This window comes from Schistocerca nitens, chromosome 5, assembly GCF_023898315.1.
Source record: "Schistocerca nitens isolate TAMUIC-IGC-003100 chromosome 5, iqSchNite1.1, whole genome shotgun sequence".
NCBI lineage: Eukaryota > Metazoa > Arthropoda > Insecta > Orthoptera > Acrididae > Schistocerca > Schistocerca nitens.
The window spans coordinates 753,218,558-753,236,888 of NC_064618.1; positions in this window are offsets into that span (position 1 = coordinate 753,218,558).

Consider the following 18,331-nt stretch of genomic DNA (forward strand, 5'->3'; position numbering starts at 1 on the left):
AGAAGGGCACTATCGAAGGGCGGTAACCTTGCGGTGTACCGCCGGAGATGTGGACTGGCGGAGCGAGAGGCAGGACCTTAAATACGTGATCACAGACGCCGCTATTGGCCGTTGGGACCACGTGTTCCACCGTGAGCCAGGAGGCGCGCGCCACCACGGGTTACGGCGCTGCGGTGCAGAGACCTCTAGGGTTCTTCGACGCCCATGCAGTCTGGCGCGGCGCGCGGTACCAGAGCCAGTGTGACTTCAATCATCTCGAACTACTCGTTTGCCAAGAGTACACTTATTCGTTTTTGGTTTCCCAGTCTTGACGTTTAGTATCCTTGTCGTACAACTGATCCCAATTTGTTCTTGGTAAGACCAGCGAACGGGTGTGTCACACACTGAAATCTGCCGCGATTTCAGGGCTCTGGTAGAGAGTAAATTGCGATCCGTCTGCCTGATCGCTAGACCGTGAGATTCCTGCATTTCTTTCGTGGCCGCGATCGATTCACAGGTGCCGCGTCCACGTCTCACCTCCTCTGCCGCACACATCTCGCCAGCTGCAAGTCACGTCGCTGCACCAAGTACATAGGGTAACGTAGTGCTGCTCCGGCATTGTCAGGGCGTACAGATCTCAATTGCCAATTCCTCTCAGCTGCACCTACGTTGAGAAACTTCAGTAGATTTGATGAATCAATGTCTGCTCAGCGTCAGATCAATTCGGCTTGCGTTATCCACACTTTAGCGCAAGAGTACTTGACTCACTGGTCACCTAGTTAAACTGCCTTGGCCAACCAGGCGCCACCCAGTGGATTGTTTAATCTTCTGTTACTTGTTTAGGGAATTCAATCTATAACTTGTTTAGCATAATTTATGTCTTGTTTGGTAAAGTAAATGTTGTTAGCACACTAAATTTTGCCAACATTCTCAATCAATTAAGTAGTCCAAACAAGTTACCTTTCAAAGTAAGAATATTGTGAAAGAGACAGTTGCTTTTAAACATACAGCGCAGATACTCAGTCACAGACAGGTGCGACAAAAAGAATATCACTAAATGAGCTTTTATCCAACAACGTCTTCGTCGAAAGTAGTCAACAGACGCACATACACTCACACAAACGCAACCCACAAACACATGACCACAGTCTCTGACAACTGAAGCCAGATTGCTATTTCAGACATGTCTTTCGGTCATGTCCAAACGAACACACTACATATTCATGTAACTGATTCGCCTTGATAGGCGATGAAACCTTCTGTGCGAGTGCACAATGCCACTCAACGTGTAAACTGGAATCGAAACTTAGTGGGCATGGAAATATGAACGGTGACCGCTGATAGAACATGGACAGGGACTGCTGATAGGTGGCGCTAAGTGGGAACGTCAGTCAGCTGAGGAGTGTGACAAGATCGTCCGTGCAATTGCAATAAACACTGTGTCTGGATGGCGCAGTGTGTAATACATTGATTATTCCTTGCTACTGTAGTCTTATCTTGAAGCTGTGAGAAAGGAGGACTGGCGATCGAAGGCGCGGAAGCGGAGACGATGCTGAGGGCAGACGAACTAGTAGAGATGTTGTTACATGAAGTGAACAGTAAGGGGAGAGCCTTGCGAAAATGCAGACGCCACCAGATGCGGTCCCAGTGCGTTAGTTACTCTTCAAGGAATTAACGTGTAACTTCATATGTCGTCTAGACGCTGTGGTAGGTTGCCACCGTAGAACTTTGTAACCAACAGGATCGTAGTAGCGTATAAAGCCAGCTTGATAGCAGCCCTGAGAACAGCAACGTCAGTAGGCTCACAAGGGCTACAAAGAGAGTTAAAACGCCAAAAACTGTTGACCTAGCAGTCTCTACTCCGGGGAGCCCGAGGGGTTGGGGGGGGGGGGCTAAATGATGTATAACAATAATGTTGCAAGCGTTATTTGGCAGAGCAGTTGCGTTTAGCTTTCTGCTGAACAATGTTGATACCAAATACGAACTTACTTAGTGCAGCTGTACTAACATCCCCGCCGTATGAGCAGTAGAGGGGACCTAACTAAACAGTCATTGGCAGGCACCTGCAAGAGACTTATGGGATTGACTGGTTGGTTTAAGTGGGAAAAACAGTGCACCCACGCGACTCTTTAAAACCCGTAGATTCCGCATTTTGGCGGAGTTCTCAGTCAGACGATCTGGACGCCGAATCCGCGTCTGTCGACTCCCGCCTCGGTCCAGCTGCATTTAAGTCTTCTCTCTCACTTGGAGTGCCTCAATGAACCGTGTCACATACAGAATGTTTTGTTTTGTAACTACGTTTTTGCCTTAAGATGCTGCTAGTGTTTGCTACTGTGGTTAGCATCCACTCCTGGGACTTCTGCACTGGTTTCTGTTGTAACAGTGTTATTCATGCTTTTTTCTAACCCTAGAACTAACCTCCAGTGTATTAGTTAGTCCTGTCTGGAACGAACAACTATTTCAAAACCCTGTTTGTTTCCTTTCCTTTCCTTTCCTTTCCTTTCCTTTCCTTTCCTTTCCTTTCCTTTCCTTTCCTTTCCTTTCCTTTCCTGTCCTATCCTGTCCTATCCTATCCTATCCTATCCTATCCTATCCTATCCTATCCTATCCTATCCTATCCCCCTCCTCCAGTTTACATAAAAGGATATACGAGGTCCTTTTGCATGAAACCACCAATGACACTGAAAGACAGGGACATCTAGTGGTACACTGAGATATTTATACGAATTGTAGCAGTCCCTTATAGCATTCAAAGCAACAGTCGATGGGGAGATTGTGCTACGTTATTGCGGAACTTCGCGACATATGTTTTTTTTTTTTTTTTTTTAGTAGTCAATATTCAGGAGATAATTGATTTTCAAAGTAAGTATATCCTAAAATTATTGTAACATAAATCTGCGTTTGTACTACAACTGTTATTAGGGCTATGTTTAGTTTTAGGCGTTACAAGTTCATGGAAGTTCCGCGATGAGGGATTTTGTCTACAAAAAACATGATACTGCTCTCAAATATGTCTCATGAAGTGATGTGTGGCTCAAAACTGTATGTCAGATTGTTTCGAAAGTGAAACCAGAACTTTAAAACAATCGATTGCTTGTTTTTTTGAGAATATCGTTTTGTATTCGTTGCTTACTATGATAATAAAGTTTAATTTTGGGAACAATTTTAAAATTACATTCCAAAGTGAAACCACCTCCTTGAAATAATTGATTGTTTCTTTTTACCAACTTCTTCTTATATTCGTTGCTTCGTGTGACGAGGAAAGTTAATTTTTTGCAAAACTTTAGATTTAATTTTTCCTTGCTATGTTGGGACTCAAAGTGTTAATATGAGGTATGTCTATCCTTGGTCTTTTTTGATGGCTTGCACTCTGCAGGCAATATTTGCAATGAAATGTCTGACTATCTATGGAAAAATGGCTGCTTATTCTTTCTCATGATCCGGAACAAGAGAAGGTAGTGATGTTGGATGTGGAGTCTGTACAGAAGTCGTCATTCCAGCCCATCCCAAAAGGTCGGGACTCTGGCAGGCCAGTCCATTTCAGGAATGCTGTCCTCCACAAGCCATTGCCTCACATATTCTGCTTTACGACTGGGAGCATTGTCACCCTGATACACACACCTTCTCATAAATGTACCGCTACTATACGCAGTGCACAAGATCCTTCCACGTTTACCGTAACACCACGTCTTCCGTGACACAGCTGGCATTAAATACACTCCTGGAAATGGAAAAAAGAACACATTGACACCGGTGTGTCAGACCCACCATACTTGCTCCGGACACTGCGAGAGGGCTGTACAAGCAATGATCACACGCACGGCACAGCGGACACACCAGGAACCGCGGTGTTGGCCGTCGAATGGCGCTAGCTGCGCAGCATTTGTGCACCGCCGCCGTCAGTGTCAGCCAGTTTGCCGTGGCATACGGAGCTCCATCGCAGTCTTTAACACTCGTAGCATGCCGCGACAGCGTGGACGTGAACCGTATGTGCAGTTGACGGACTTTGAGCGAGGGCATATAGTGGGCATGAGGGAGGCCGGGTGGACGTACCGCCGAATTGCTCAACACGTGGGGCGTGAGGTCTCCACAGTACATCGATGTAGTCGCCAGTGGTCGGCGGAAGGTGCACGTGCCCGTCGACCTGGGACCGGACCGCAGCGACGCACGGATGCACGCCAAGACCGTAGGATCCTACGCAGTGCCGTAGGGGACCGCACCGCCACTTCCCAGCAAATTAGGGACACTGTTGCTCCTGGGGTATCGGCGAGGACCATTCGCAACCGTCTCCATGAAGCTGGGCTACGGTCCCGCACACCGTTAGGCCGTCTTCCGCTCACGCCCCAACATCGTGCAGCCCGCCTCCAGTGGTGTCGCGACAGGCGTGAATGGAGGGACGAATGGAGACGTGTCGTCTTCAGCGATGGGAGTCGCTTCTGCCTTGGTGCCAATGATGGTCGTATGCGTGTTTGGCGCCGTGCAGGTGAGCGCCACAATCAGGACTGCATACGACCGAGGCACACAGGGCCAACACCCGGCATCATGGTGTGGGGAGCGATCTCCTACACTGGCCGTACACCACTGGTGATCGTCGAGGAGACACTGAATAGTGCACGGTACATCCAAACCGTCATCGAACCCATCGTTCTACCATTCCTAGACCGGCAAGGGAACTTGCTGTTCCAACAGGACAATGCACGTCCGCATGTATCCCGTGCCACCCAACGTGCTCTAGAAGGTGTAAGTCAACTACCCTGGCCAGCAGGATCTCCGGATCTGTCCCCCATTGAGCATGTTTGGGACTGGATGAAGCGTCGTCTCACGCGGTCTGCACGTCCAGCACGAACGCTGGTCCAACTGAGGCGCCAGGTGGAAATGGCATGGCAAGCCGTTCCACAGGACTACATCCAGCATCTCTACGATCGTCTCCATGGGAGAATAGCAGCCTGCATTGCAGCGAAAGGTGGATATACACTGTACTAGTACCGACATTGTGCATGCTCTGTTGCCTGTGTCTATGTGCCTGTGGTTCTGTCAGTGTGATCATGTGATGTATCTGACCCCAGGAATATGTCAATAAAGTTTCCCCTTCGTGGGACAATGAATTCACGGTGTTCTTATTTCAATTTCCAGGAGTGTATGATGGCAGGTAACGTTCTCCAGGCGTTCGTGAAGCTCAAACCCTTTCATCGAATTGCCGTATGGCAGAGAGATTCATCACTCCAAATCACTCATTTCCAATTATCCTTGATCCTCGGACGTCGCTTTTTACACCACCGTAAAACTTACTTATCACTGAACTGGTAGCTTATCCGCCACAGTACCTAAGTCCTTTTAACTCACTACACAAAGCCAGTGGGCAAGCTGGACCGCTGGTAGCAAGTTTTACAAATACTTCTGCAATGCTCGGCAAACCCTGTTCGCCAGTAAATAAGGCCTACTTGGTCTTTGTTTAACTGTGGCTGTTTTTTTGCGTTTCCATTACACAATCCAATCACCAACAGTCGGCCACATTTAGAAGAGTGGAATTTTCCCTGATGTATTTGTCGCTGTGGTTCCATCCAGTGACTAGTCCACATTCGAAGTCGTCGAGCGCTCCTGAACAAAGTATTCTACTGTTACTGCTTCCCCACAGACAACACGATATTCCCCCGCCTCCTTGTATACTGGTGGGGTGGCCTCTCGTGACATCTGGTCGTCAATTCCACATTATATACCGGTGGCCGGATAATTTTGATCAAATAGTACCTAATCATATTCCATTTCAGTATTGTGTGACCATTAAGATAATTTTTTTTTCACCTGCGATAATGTCAATATACATCCAAAATGAGTATCATACTCCCACATACAGGTGCCTTCTCGTTAAACATTATCTTCAAAAAATTAACTAATTTGACAAACAGTTGAAATTCTACTTATACAGTAATATTTATACTTCCATACTTTGGATTGGTCCAGTCAGGTACAGATAAAAAAATTGTTTTCACACCACGAAACACAGGTCATCGGTGCGCTAAGAGGAACTGTCATAAACATATCGTAAATACCCCGCCTAAATGTTACGCCATTCCCTACGAAGGATTACACAACTTTTTGGCGCACTGTGTTCTGAAAGTAACACCAATGGAGTCTAAGGAAAGTGCTGAGTTTTGGACGTCTTGCAATATGGTGGCGACGTACTACTGTACTTTGAGAGAAAGCCGATAACGTCATTTCCTATGGTACCTTGCGATGAACTGCTGTGTTCCACTTCATGTCTGACCAACGGGCTAATAAAAATCGCATTATGGCAGTATTGTGAACAATTCCCTGTCTCACTGTGTGCACATCACCTCACATTATGGCTACCTGTATGGAGGCCGAGGAAAAAGAATCGCTGCGTTTATCACTATTTTGATCTGGTTAACATCTCATGAAGTACATTGTCTGAAAGAGTTAGTGTATCATACCAATACAAGGTAATATTTATCACTGGCTCACTACAGCTTACTGTAAGTCACTTAACCACATACTACTATACAGTTTCTAGGGCCACACTATATACTACTGTCTGTTAATCCAAACTCTCCTCTTGATCACAAGTGAAACACAAACCTATGGTCCAGACGACAGTTTTGTTAGAAGCGCAGAATATGACCGTTATGTACCATAAAGCTTTTATGCAGTATTATCTACACATACAGTGATTCACATTTTCAGTGGAAAGAAAATGTTGTTCACTAATTAACATGCTTTTACAATATCTGAATCGATCTTTTCTAAAAGGGCGTAAATCACTATTTTGGATACGTTGAGTTTTATAGTGGTTCATATATTATGAGGTAGATCTATCATTGCTGTTTAAAAAAGCCTTCTGTAACACATTAGGTTGCCTTGTAACAAGCAACTAAACATCACATTGTCTTCTAAATGAGCGTAAGTCAGTGACTTGCACTCTTTTAAAACTGAACAGTTGGCAATGATCTGGTGAGTGCAAACAGATGAAGAGCTGGCTGTCGCGTGGCATTTTTACTAGGAGCAAATGTGTGTGATGAATGTGTAAATATTGATACTGAAGATAGAACACGAAAGGAAGGATAGGACGAAACCCATAGTGTTACAAGAGCACAGTGGGACTACAATTCAATCACAACGACCCACGTTATCTTGCAGGTAAACTGGAAATTTGCTTAGGCATCATCTGCAGAAGTATGTGTTTCAACTGGTACTTGTCATCTCATCATATTAATCTACAAAGTATGTTAGTGCCGGTGAACGCTGTCACGTTTTGCATCCTTGCTTGCATATTCTCCCAAATGCAACTGCATTCCTCTGTATGTTCCCAGTTACAAGAAAAATGTTTAAATAGTGTTGGAGAAGACAGCTGCATAGATATCTTTACAACGTTTCATGACATTTTAACTAAAAACGAGCAACACCTGTTCGCCCAGAAACTAAAATTGTACACGACTCAATCAGAGGTGTCCAAGAAAAAATGAACAAACTTTGGTAGTACGTTCTTATCGTTTCGCTTTTAGTGCGCAAATCTCGAGAAGAGGTATGTATGAAAGCTTTCCTCGTATTGTTTGACATAAGTGAAAAGCGAGTTCGAAGAAGAAGTCAGCTAAAGCTTGCTGGCAAAAGCCCAGAAGACTACACAGGTAGAGGAGTTAGCCATAGTCTTCTCTCCTGTCTGCTAAGCACATTCAGTTGTTCTCATTGCAGAAATCACGTTACTGTTCTATAAAGGTGATTAACCCTGGTGCAAACTTGTTCTTAGGGAAGCATCCTGATACCAATATAAGTTACTGTCTCTACTTGTTGTACTTGTGAAGAGTTGAAACTGAAGCTTAGATCTCCACATGACAATGATACAGCAAGACGCGCATGATACACCAGCGCCGAAATAGAAAAATTTTACTCTCGTCTCCTATGAAAAGTCAGATGAAGCCAAAGGAGATCCGCATTTGATTATTTGCAAAGTATTAGCCCGCCAAAAGTACTAGTACACGATCCATTTTATCTCAGAATGATCTCAGTCAGTGTTTTCTGCAGTCAGTAAATAAAACGGAGTCAAGTACTTCGCATGTTTATCACGAAGGAACCGATGGAAAGGGTGCCGATGAGCTTGATTATCAGAAGTGTATCCCCGAAGATATTACAGGCAGAACAAAATCTAAACGCTCTCTAGATTCCTTCTTTCACTGACAGATTCTGAACATTTCAAACTTTGTCAACAATATTTCCCAGTGACAGGACACAGCTTTTCACCGTGTGATCGAGATTTTGGTATCATTTCAAACAAGCTTGGAGAGAATGACAGGATATTTACTGTTCATGAAATTACGCAGCAGAATCTACAACATAGAACAAAACCTGGAAAACTTATAGTTGCAGAAGCTGACAACGTCTGACATTCTGGACTTTATTGGCTGGTGATCAAAGCATTATAAGACGACAGTTTCTGAAAAAACAGGGAGAAAGCCACGATACTGAAGTGCTAGAGGGGGGATCATCAAAGGTTCGGGTTGTATCAACGGTATAATACATTCTTCACGGTACATCATCGAGAACCTGTCCCTCCACCAGCAAACCCCCCCCCCCCCCCTCCTACCCTGCAGTACGGGTGTCAATTCAAGTGTGTATTAGTTTGTAAGTTTAGCAAAGAATATAAGTGCTCCTGATCTGTAATGACGACAGAATGACTTCCTAGCAAGTAGAATGGAAACATTTCATTCAAATTTTCATTCAAATCAATTTGATGAAATATTAGTGCCTTGGATAGTAGCATTTTAATGAATTCAAATGTAATGAATGCAGTTTTCATAATACATCATTCTTTTCAAGTTCAATGACAACAGATAAAGAGGGACAGCATCCTGGAATGTGAAAGCAGCTGTGTGCTTTCTGTTAACTTCAGTCAACTGATATACTTCTGAACCTAGAGCATAACCACTGAAGTCCATAGCAAGGCTCAAATTTTCATTAAAATCATTATCATGAAGTACTGGAGCCTTAGGCAGTAGTTTTTTAATGAATTAAAAGACTTCTCGATCCTCCCTGTACAATTTCGGCCTTCTTTGAAAGTTGTATGGTCGCAGATAAGGATGGATTGCATCCTGGAATGAATTAGCGGTATATACAGCTAAATCCTGGGAAATATTTCAGTTGGTTACAGCACTTTGGTGTGGGAAAAGTCAATAATGCTTGGATTTTCATTGTATCAGGTCCTGTTCTGCATAGATTATATATGTCTAATGAATTTAATCTGTGACTTCTGATTTGCTACAGTCGACATTAACCAGCTCTCTTAAACGGTTCTAGCATTTGAAATAGAATTTCTAATTGTTCTTTCCACTAAGCGGTGCTAATTAGAATATGGTCAGTAGAGCATGTTACATGTTTCAACTGTTCTTCTCCGAGAACTTCATCCAGCGCTCTCATAAAGGATGCTGATTTGACTGAAAGCCAGGAAGGCAGTCTCTTTGCCTATTTAAAAAGGCAATGTGCTCCCTGCTATCTACATCTGACAACAGTTACCAGTACCTTCTTGTTATTACGAGGCTGCTTAATATTTTGCTACTTTAAACTCATATTGAAGACATTCCAAATTCTCTGGCTCGTCAAGTTATGACAGAATCATGCAATTCATTGCACAAGTGTCGATGACTATAAGCACTTTGCTGTCCTCCTTTGTTACTGCATGATCCGATTAGATACTCAGTCATCTGATTGTCCAACATCCTCTTTATTCTTTATTGACTCCTTGTCTCTTGGCAACATGTACAGTATTAGGTAAGATTTATTGCGAAATGTTTCCCAGATCCTAGACTAAATCTACAGACGACTCTCTTCATCACACCCGGCATTTTTGTGGACAAATACGTACTAACGCCTGAATCTCTTTTTGAATATTACTCAAATCATCTTCACACTAATGAAACCTCCTTCTTCTCGAAAATACAATATCGTGTTGTCGCACTTAGCGCCTTTGTTGTCTTCGTCAAAGAGTCCATCACTGGAATTGAAATGCAGACAATTCTCTTTAAATCGACTCTACAGCTAATCTCTATTCAAATGGCTCTGAGCACTATGCGACTCAACATCTGAGGTCATCAGTCCCCTAGAATTTAGAATTACTTAAACATAACTAACCTAAGGACACCACACACAGCCACGCCCGAGGCAGGATTCGAACCTGCGACCACAGCAGTCGCGCGGTTCCGGACAGGAGCGCCTACAACCGCTCGGCCAACGCGGCCGTTGCTTATCTCTGTAAACCGATCAACCCTGGAAACTAAACCAAAGTTAAGAGATCCAACAATGAACATACTCTGCTCGTACTCATCTTCCTGAATTTTGAACTTTAATAGTGACTGACCTCTGAAGGGACTGCCTCGATTACCTGCAGCATTTAACAATACATCTGGCGTTAACAGAAAATGCTGAGAATGTAACCAGATTATTCAGGTGTGAATATAAATTTCCCGAGAAAGCAGTTTCGTGATTCGCTGAATTCAGTAAGGCGTCCACATTTATTACACATACTTCTGTTTCTACAATGTTTCCTAAAACGCCGTTATCTGCAGTTCTTCCTCCCTTCCTTCACTTGCGGGATACGTTCATATTAAATGACATTAATCGTGATTGCTGACCCGTTTTTACAGGCTTGCATGGATATACACTACCGGCCATTAAAATTGCTACACGACGAAGATGACGTGCTACAGACGCGAAATTTAACCGACAGGAAGAACATGCTGTGATATGCAAATGATTATCTTTTCAGAGCATTCACACAAGGTTGGCGCCGGTGGCGACACCTACAACGTGCTGACATGAGGAAAGTTTCCAACCGATTTCTCATACAAAAACAGCAGTTGACCGGCGTTGCCTGGTGAAACGTAGTTGTGACGCCTCGTGTAAGGTGGAGAAATGCGTACCATCACGTTTCCGACTTTAATATAGGTCGGATTGTAGCCTATCGCAATTTCGGTTTATCGTATCGCGACATTGCTGCTCACATTGGTAGAGATCCAATGACTGTTAGCAGAATATGGAGTCGGTGGGTTCAGGAGGGTAATACGGAACGCCGTGCTGGATCTCAACGGCCTCGTATCACTAGCAGTCGAGATGACAGGCATCTTATCCGCATGGCTGTAACGGATCGTGCAGCCACGTCTCGATCCCTGAGTCAACAGATGGGGACGTTTGCAAGACAACAACCATCTGCACGAACAGTTCGACGACGTTTGCAGCAGCATGGACTATCAGCTCGGACACCATGGCTGAGGTTACCCTTGACGCTGCATCACAGACAGGAGCACTCAACGATGAACCTGGGTGCACGAATTTCAAAACGTCATTTTTTCGGATGAATCCATGTTCTCTTTACAGCATCATGATGGTCGCATCAGTGTTTGGCGACAATGCGGTGAACGCACTTGGAAGTGTGTATTCGTCATCGCCATACTGGCGTATCACCCTCCGTGATGGTGTGGGGTGCCATTGGTTACACCTCTCGGTCACCTCTTGTTAGCATTGACGGCACTTTGTACGGTGGACGTTACATTTCAGATGTGTTACGACCCGTGGCTCTACCCTTCATTCGATCCTTGCGAAATCCTACATTTCAGCAGGATAATGCACGACCGCATGTTGCAGGTCCTGTACGGGCCTTTCTGGATACAGAAAATGTTCGACTGCTGCCCTGGCCAGCATATTCTCCAGATCTCTCATCAATCGAAAACGTCTGGTCAATGGTAGCCGAGCAACTGGCTCGTCACAATACCCTAGTCACTACACTTGATGAACTGTGGTATCGTGTTGAAGCTGCATGGGCAGCTGTACCTGTACATGCCATACAAGCTCTTTTCGACTCAATGTCCAGGCGTATCAAGGCCGTTATTACGGCCAGAGGTGGTTGCTCTGGGTACTGATTTCTCAGGCTTATGGACCCAGATTGCGTGAAAATGTAATCACATGTCAGTTCTAGTACAATATATTTGTCCAATGAATACCCGTTTATCATCTGCGTTTCGTCTTGGTATAGCAGTTTTAATGGCCAGTAGTGTATCTATCAAAGTTATGCAGACATCTTGTCTACCATGGTAACCGTCAAGTTCACTTGTAATATCGTTAATATATAATTTTTCTCAAAACTGTTCCGAGATCAGTCATATAGCTCTCTGTGTACTCATGTTTCTCACGTTACCACAGCGGCTAATTGTTAGAGAAAGTTTCTTCAATCTCGAGTCCCATTTACTTTCCTTTTTAGAAGGACCTTCTGATAAATAATGACCCCGAGTTTTTATATAGAAAGTCTTAATGGTTTTGAAATCAAACAAACGTTATTAATGTTCTAGGCACTTATTCTTTATATCTACATTTTTGCAGGGCTCCGCCGCTAGAGGACCAATCATCGTAGCGTGTAACATGGCGGTGTGTGAGACAATTTTGTCGGTGGGTGAGAAATAGCCAGTTGTAATCGAATTTCCAAAGCTTACAGTTCATCCACACATGGAGCACCCTCTCCTTGAGCGTGACAATGCCAGACCACACATAAATGCTGCAACATTCGCAACAAATCGACGCCATGGGTTCGCTGACATAGATCATCCTACCATTGTCCAAACAGTCCCCACTTGGGATTCTTTTGGGGAGCGTTTAGTCTGAAGACGAAGACTTTCATAGACCGTAAGGAAGTTTATTCCTCGTAGAGGATACACTTAGGCATGCCCAGTTTGGTTTACAAGGCTGCCAGCCTGTAGTGGAGGAGCCGACAGGTAAACACATCACAAGCGTAACTTTGTCGTCTCTGATTTCGAAACACGAAGAATTAGATCTGAAGCTCGTTCTAGAAATCTGAGTGCTGGTCTAGGTGCGAGCTTGTGGTCTGGGCGTAGTTCTTTGGCAGCTCCCGTTTGGTTATACGTACCAAGTGCATATATTCGTTATCAGCATTTCAGTGGAACAAGAAAACCCCTGCTGAGGCGACGATCCTACTTGGCATTTATAATATTTTATGGTTGGACGAAGAAATCAAATATTTCAAAGAAAAATTCGATATAATAAAGTTAACAATTACAGAAAGGTGTGATTTCCGCTAGTATTGTATTCAAAATGTATCAAAGATTCTCCGGAACAGAGTTAGAGAAACCTTAGACAAACAACTAAGAGACCTGCAGTGTGGTTTTTGAAATGGAAGGTACTACACAAGAAGGTAACCAGCAATCACATAATGGCATTAGTTATTGAATTCATGAAAGCATTCGATTTGGTAAACAGAGATTCAACGGATAAAATCATATGAGCGTTAGGAGTTAAAGCCAAATTAGCAAACACCATACAGGAAAGTCTAAAAAATGTGATTTCAAACGTTACAGTAAATATAGTTCATATTATAATGTGTGTGCATTATGATTACACACAGATGTTACGACAAATCCTGGGAGGAAAACGTGACCCATTTGACATAAAATCGATTATAGAACTCATCAACTTTACTGTCTAGCTGCGTTTAACTGTCTAGCTGGAATTTTGAGCTAAAGAATCAAAAAAGTGATTCAGTCATTCTGGGAACGAAAAGAATTGAAACTCAGGTAAACTACCCGACTTTGCAGTTAATTTTGAAATACTTTCAAGACATCTGACAGAAGCAGATAATGTAATAAATATTCTGGAAGAAATTTAGGATAGAACTGCGCTGAAAATTTCAATGTAAAAACAAATTTCGTAACAAATATAAAAATCGCTCCCAAATACAGAGAATCACAAGTAGGTAAAACAGAACAAGATAGTAAATTAAAATATCTTTGAAAAATTACACAGCAGAATGGCCTAGAAAAATTTGCAGTGGATGGAACAGTGAATCAAACTGAAAGAGCATATGGTTTGAGAAAAATATCTGAAACAAGAAATGTCTAAGAAAACAAAATCGAACGCTATACCACTGTGGTAAGATCATAATGTTTATTGTCAATGATTTATGATGAATAATAAGCTGGGTAGAACGGAGGTACTTGAATGATGAACTGTTAGGAAAATAATGGGAGCATAAAAACTATATATCTTTACAAAATGAGAAATAACGACGGAATCTACGATATAGACAAAATATCAGAAGTAATGGCAAGAATTTCTTTGAGCAGCACTAGTGAATGAGGGCAGGTTAACGAAACATATAATCAGTTACCAGCTGAATACTTCGCATTGTCGGGGAAAGCATTTATTTCAGTTCTATTAGTCCATCTGCTCCACCCCCTCTCTGTTCGTCTCATCCTCTCCCCTCCCCCCCCCCCCCCCCCTCGGTGTCTGCCTTCTGAGTTCCCCACTGTCTGTCCAGTTCTTCTGACCAACGTCTAGTGCTTCCGCTTTCTCTGTCCATATACTCCTCTCCACTTCCTTTGCCCATCTGCTCCTCCCCACTCTTCACAACTGTTCCTTCAACCACTGCCCATCTCCTCTTCCCTCTCTGCTCATCACCTCCTCTCCTCTCCATCTCTCCCTCCCCCTCTACCTCTCTTCGATCTCCTCGTCCTTTCTCTCTCTGTCCATCTCCTCTTCCTATTATCGATTTCCTCCTCCTAATCCCTCTATGCATCTCGTCGTCTCCCCTCTTCCCGTCCATCATCTCCTCTTCCCTTTCTCTTCTCATTTCCCACTCCACCTCTCTGTATCCTTCTCCTTCATATCTCTACCCATCCCCCACATCTCTCTGTCCTCTTCCTCCCTTCATACTCTCTTCTCGTTATCACCACCACCCCAATAGAGGCTGCTGATTGTTACCCCCACAATATTTCTATCCATATGGCAATAGGTATTAGTAGCTTTATTCGACTGCATATCCCTTTTTACAATGATATAGGATATGTCAAAGTATTTACAAGTTCAGACCAATTTAAAATAAACTAATTCGTATATATATACACACACACACACACACACACTTCTAGTTAGACACAATCATTAAATTTACTCCTGATATAAAATAATTTTTTTACAAATAACTTATTAAATAATGTAATGCCACACCGTTCACTCATATCTCTCTATCAGTCACTGCATACACTATACACACATTGTTTCATAACACCTCACTCACTACACACACATACACACGCTGGTGATCTCTGGGCTATTTTCTGTACCGCAACTTCCCATTCGCTGTCCTGAAAAACTGAGTCAGAATCCCTCCATAATGAGTGAGATGTTGAGGTCAGAAAGAGGAAGAGGTGTTAGTATAGTGCTATTCGTAGCTTGGAGGTAAGTATTTCTAGAAAGGAAAAAAGAAGGAAAAACAACATAGTATGAAGGTGTTATGTGGAATGTTGGATGTTTTATAATCATTATTGTTGTTATTTTTTGTATATCATTTTTTAATCAAACCCCTACTCTGTTTTAACTAAGTAATCCTCCAGTGTATAAAATGTATTGCATAACAAGTACTTTTTAGCTACCTTTGAAAATAAGTGTATTTTTGCAATTCTTTAATCTCTTTTGGTAATTTATTGTACAGTTTTATTCCTTGGTAGAATATGCTGTTTTGAGTTTTATGTTTATTTTTTCTTGTTGAATGTAAATTGAATCCATCTCTTGTTGCATGGCCATGGACGGAGCTGTTTGTGCAGTAATTACCAATGTTATTTTTGATGTGTATAACTGACTGGTAAGTGTATTCTCATGGAGCAGTTAAAATCCCCAGTGTTTTGAACAGATCTTTACAATGAGCTCGAATAGTATTTTTGGTTATTATTCTTATGGCTCTTTTCTGCAGTTTGAAAATTGTGTTCACAGTTTGTGCATTTGTTCCCCCCCCCCCCCAAAAAAAAAAGTGACATAGCTAAGAATTGAGTGTACTTATGAATAATATGTAACTAAAAGACACTGCATGTTACACACTGATGATAGGATTCTAAAGCATAACATGCTGATGACATTGTTTTTGCAAGTACGTTTGGGTGCTCACACCATTTCAACTGTGAATCAATGTTCATCTCTAGAAATTTTGCATTTGTTACCCAGTCTGTAGAGGTGCCATCTACATTTAATTTAACATTGTCATTTTTCCTCTTCAAACTGAAATTCATGGCATCAGTTTTCTTCATGTTTAATGTCACTTTATTGCTTATTGGCCAATCATATACTTCCTTAAGACTTTCATTTGCTTTCTCTGCAAGGAGGTCTCTTGTTTTCTCAGGGACTATAATATTGCTGTCATCAGCGAAGAGAATTTTTTCACCATGAGTAACACTATTGGGAAAGTCATTGATGTATATCAGGAATAGTATTGGTCCCAATATGCTACCTTGCAGAACCCCTACAGTAATGTATTTTGGTTCTGATAGGTGTTTTACTAAATGTTTACATCTATTTGAAGTACGTGTTCTCTGCTCTTTGTACCTTATCTGCAAGGTATGATCGAAACCAGTCATTAGCTACCCCTCTTATTCCTAATGCTTCTAATTAATTTAATAGAATCTTGTGGTCGAGTGTATCAAACGCCTTACCAAGCTTTGTTGGAATCGATAAAAGGGCTTAGGAGACGTTTTTTTATCAGTGACCTTGCCTGCTTATTCATATATATTTAACATATTTCACACATATTTGTATAGATAGATGTTGCTGATTCTTACTCCCACGGTTTTTTTTTCCAGATGGAAATATGTGTACCAAATTTTGTTGAGATCTGTCCAAGGGCTTAGGAAGAGTTTTTTTATCAGTGACCTTGTCTGCTTACTCACACATATTTCACATATATGTAACATATTTCACATATATGTAACATATTTCACACATATTTGTACAGATATTTCACCTGTATCTATAGCGAATATCCCTCTGCAATTTCGCTTTCACGTGGCTCGATGTTTATGACTTCACGTCCCTTAAACTACTTGTCTTACAATTATGTAAGTTTGTAGGTCCTTTCATCTGTGTATGTGGATACTGTCTGCGATATGTTTTGCACTTAGAGCTAGTAGCAAATAGGTGATAGATTTAAACTTCATCTTTAATGCGGCAGTTTTTCACCCATTTCAGTCTTTATGAGGCCACATCTCCTGAATTATGAATCGGATAACGGTATAATTTTGTAGTATATATGAATACTGTCTGTCGCGAATACAGTCAGTAGTATATAAGTAACAAGTTAAAACGTCACGCCCGATGTGGCAGTTTTACTGCATGAATACTTAAAATGTTGTAAGTAATAAACTTTTTTCCCGTTCGTCAATTTGTGGGGCTGTCAGCGAGAAAAAGTTTCATGAAAGTTTGACGTTATGTGTAAAGTTTGTTGTAAGTCACTAAGTGCTCTAATTTTCAAACACTGAATGACTGTATTTGGGTATTCGCGCATCATGGCCTTTTACAAGTAGTTCTCATCCCTAAAGCGAATCTTTCCAGACAGTACGTGATACGTGTACCAAGTTTAGTTTAAATCGGTTCAGTGGCTTAGGAGGAGATGTGAAACACACACATTTTGGTTATATGCACAGATTTCTGGAAAAGAAATCTTCAGAGGCATGGATTACAGAGCTAGGAAAATAACTAGAAACAAACAACATCAAAGAATCTAAGAAAGAAACCTTTTTAAGAAAAATTGTAAATTTAGAAAACATTCAAAGCTAAAGAAATAAGGAATCGGGAACAATACGTATAGAAGAAAGGAAAAGACAACATAGGGTGAAGACGAAGGAGAGCTGGAAAAATAGGAAAGAACCAAGAGAGTGAGGCATTGCATGTGTTACTTCATCCCAGTTGGTCGGTAAGAAGATAAAAAGAAATGGATGGGCGACCCGTGCGAGAGCGCTCACGTGGGCCTGACGAACAAAATAAGGAGGAACGACAAGCCAGAAGCAGCTTTTAGACTCACTTTATAGAAAGGGTACGAGGTGTCTATTGTGGCACAGACTGTTTCATCTGGGAGGCAGACACACCTACGTTAATCTCACCACGAGTCTGGCTGCAACTTTGCCATCGCACGTAAACGAGAGTATCCAGCAGCCTGGCCGCGCCGCCGGCCTGGAGCTGACCTGACGTGCCACTGCCTACCTCTGCTGTCGTGTCCCCCGCCCTACTCTTCCTGGCCGGCCAGCCCATTATACTCGCCCACAGCAGGCAAATTGCGCCCAGCGCCCGGCCCGCTGTGTGTACCGGCCTGTAATCGCGTTGCCCGTAATTCCGTCACGCCCCAAATTAGACCGGCAACGGCTCCACTGGTACGACACATCCGTCCAACCTGCGGACACAGGGCTGTAGCTACCTCTAGCTCACGCGACCACCGGTGCCTGTCACTGTGTTTCACGACACAAATTCTTGTATAAAATGAATAACAAAGTTTACGGGTTCATTGCCGAACAACTCAGATGAA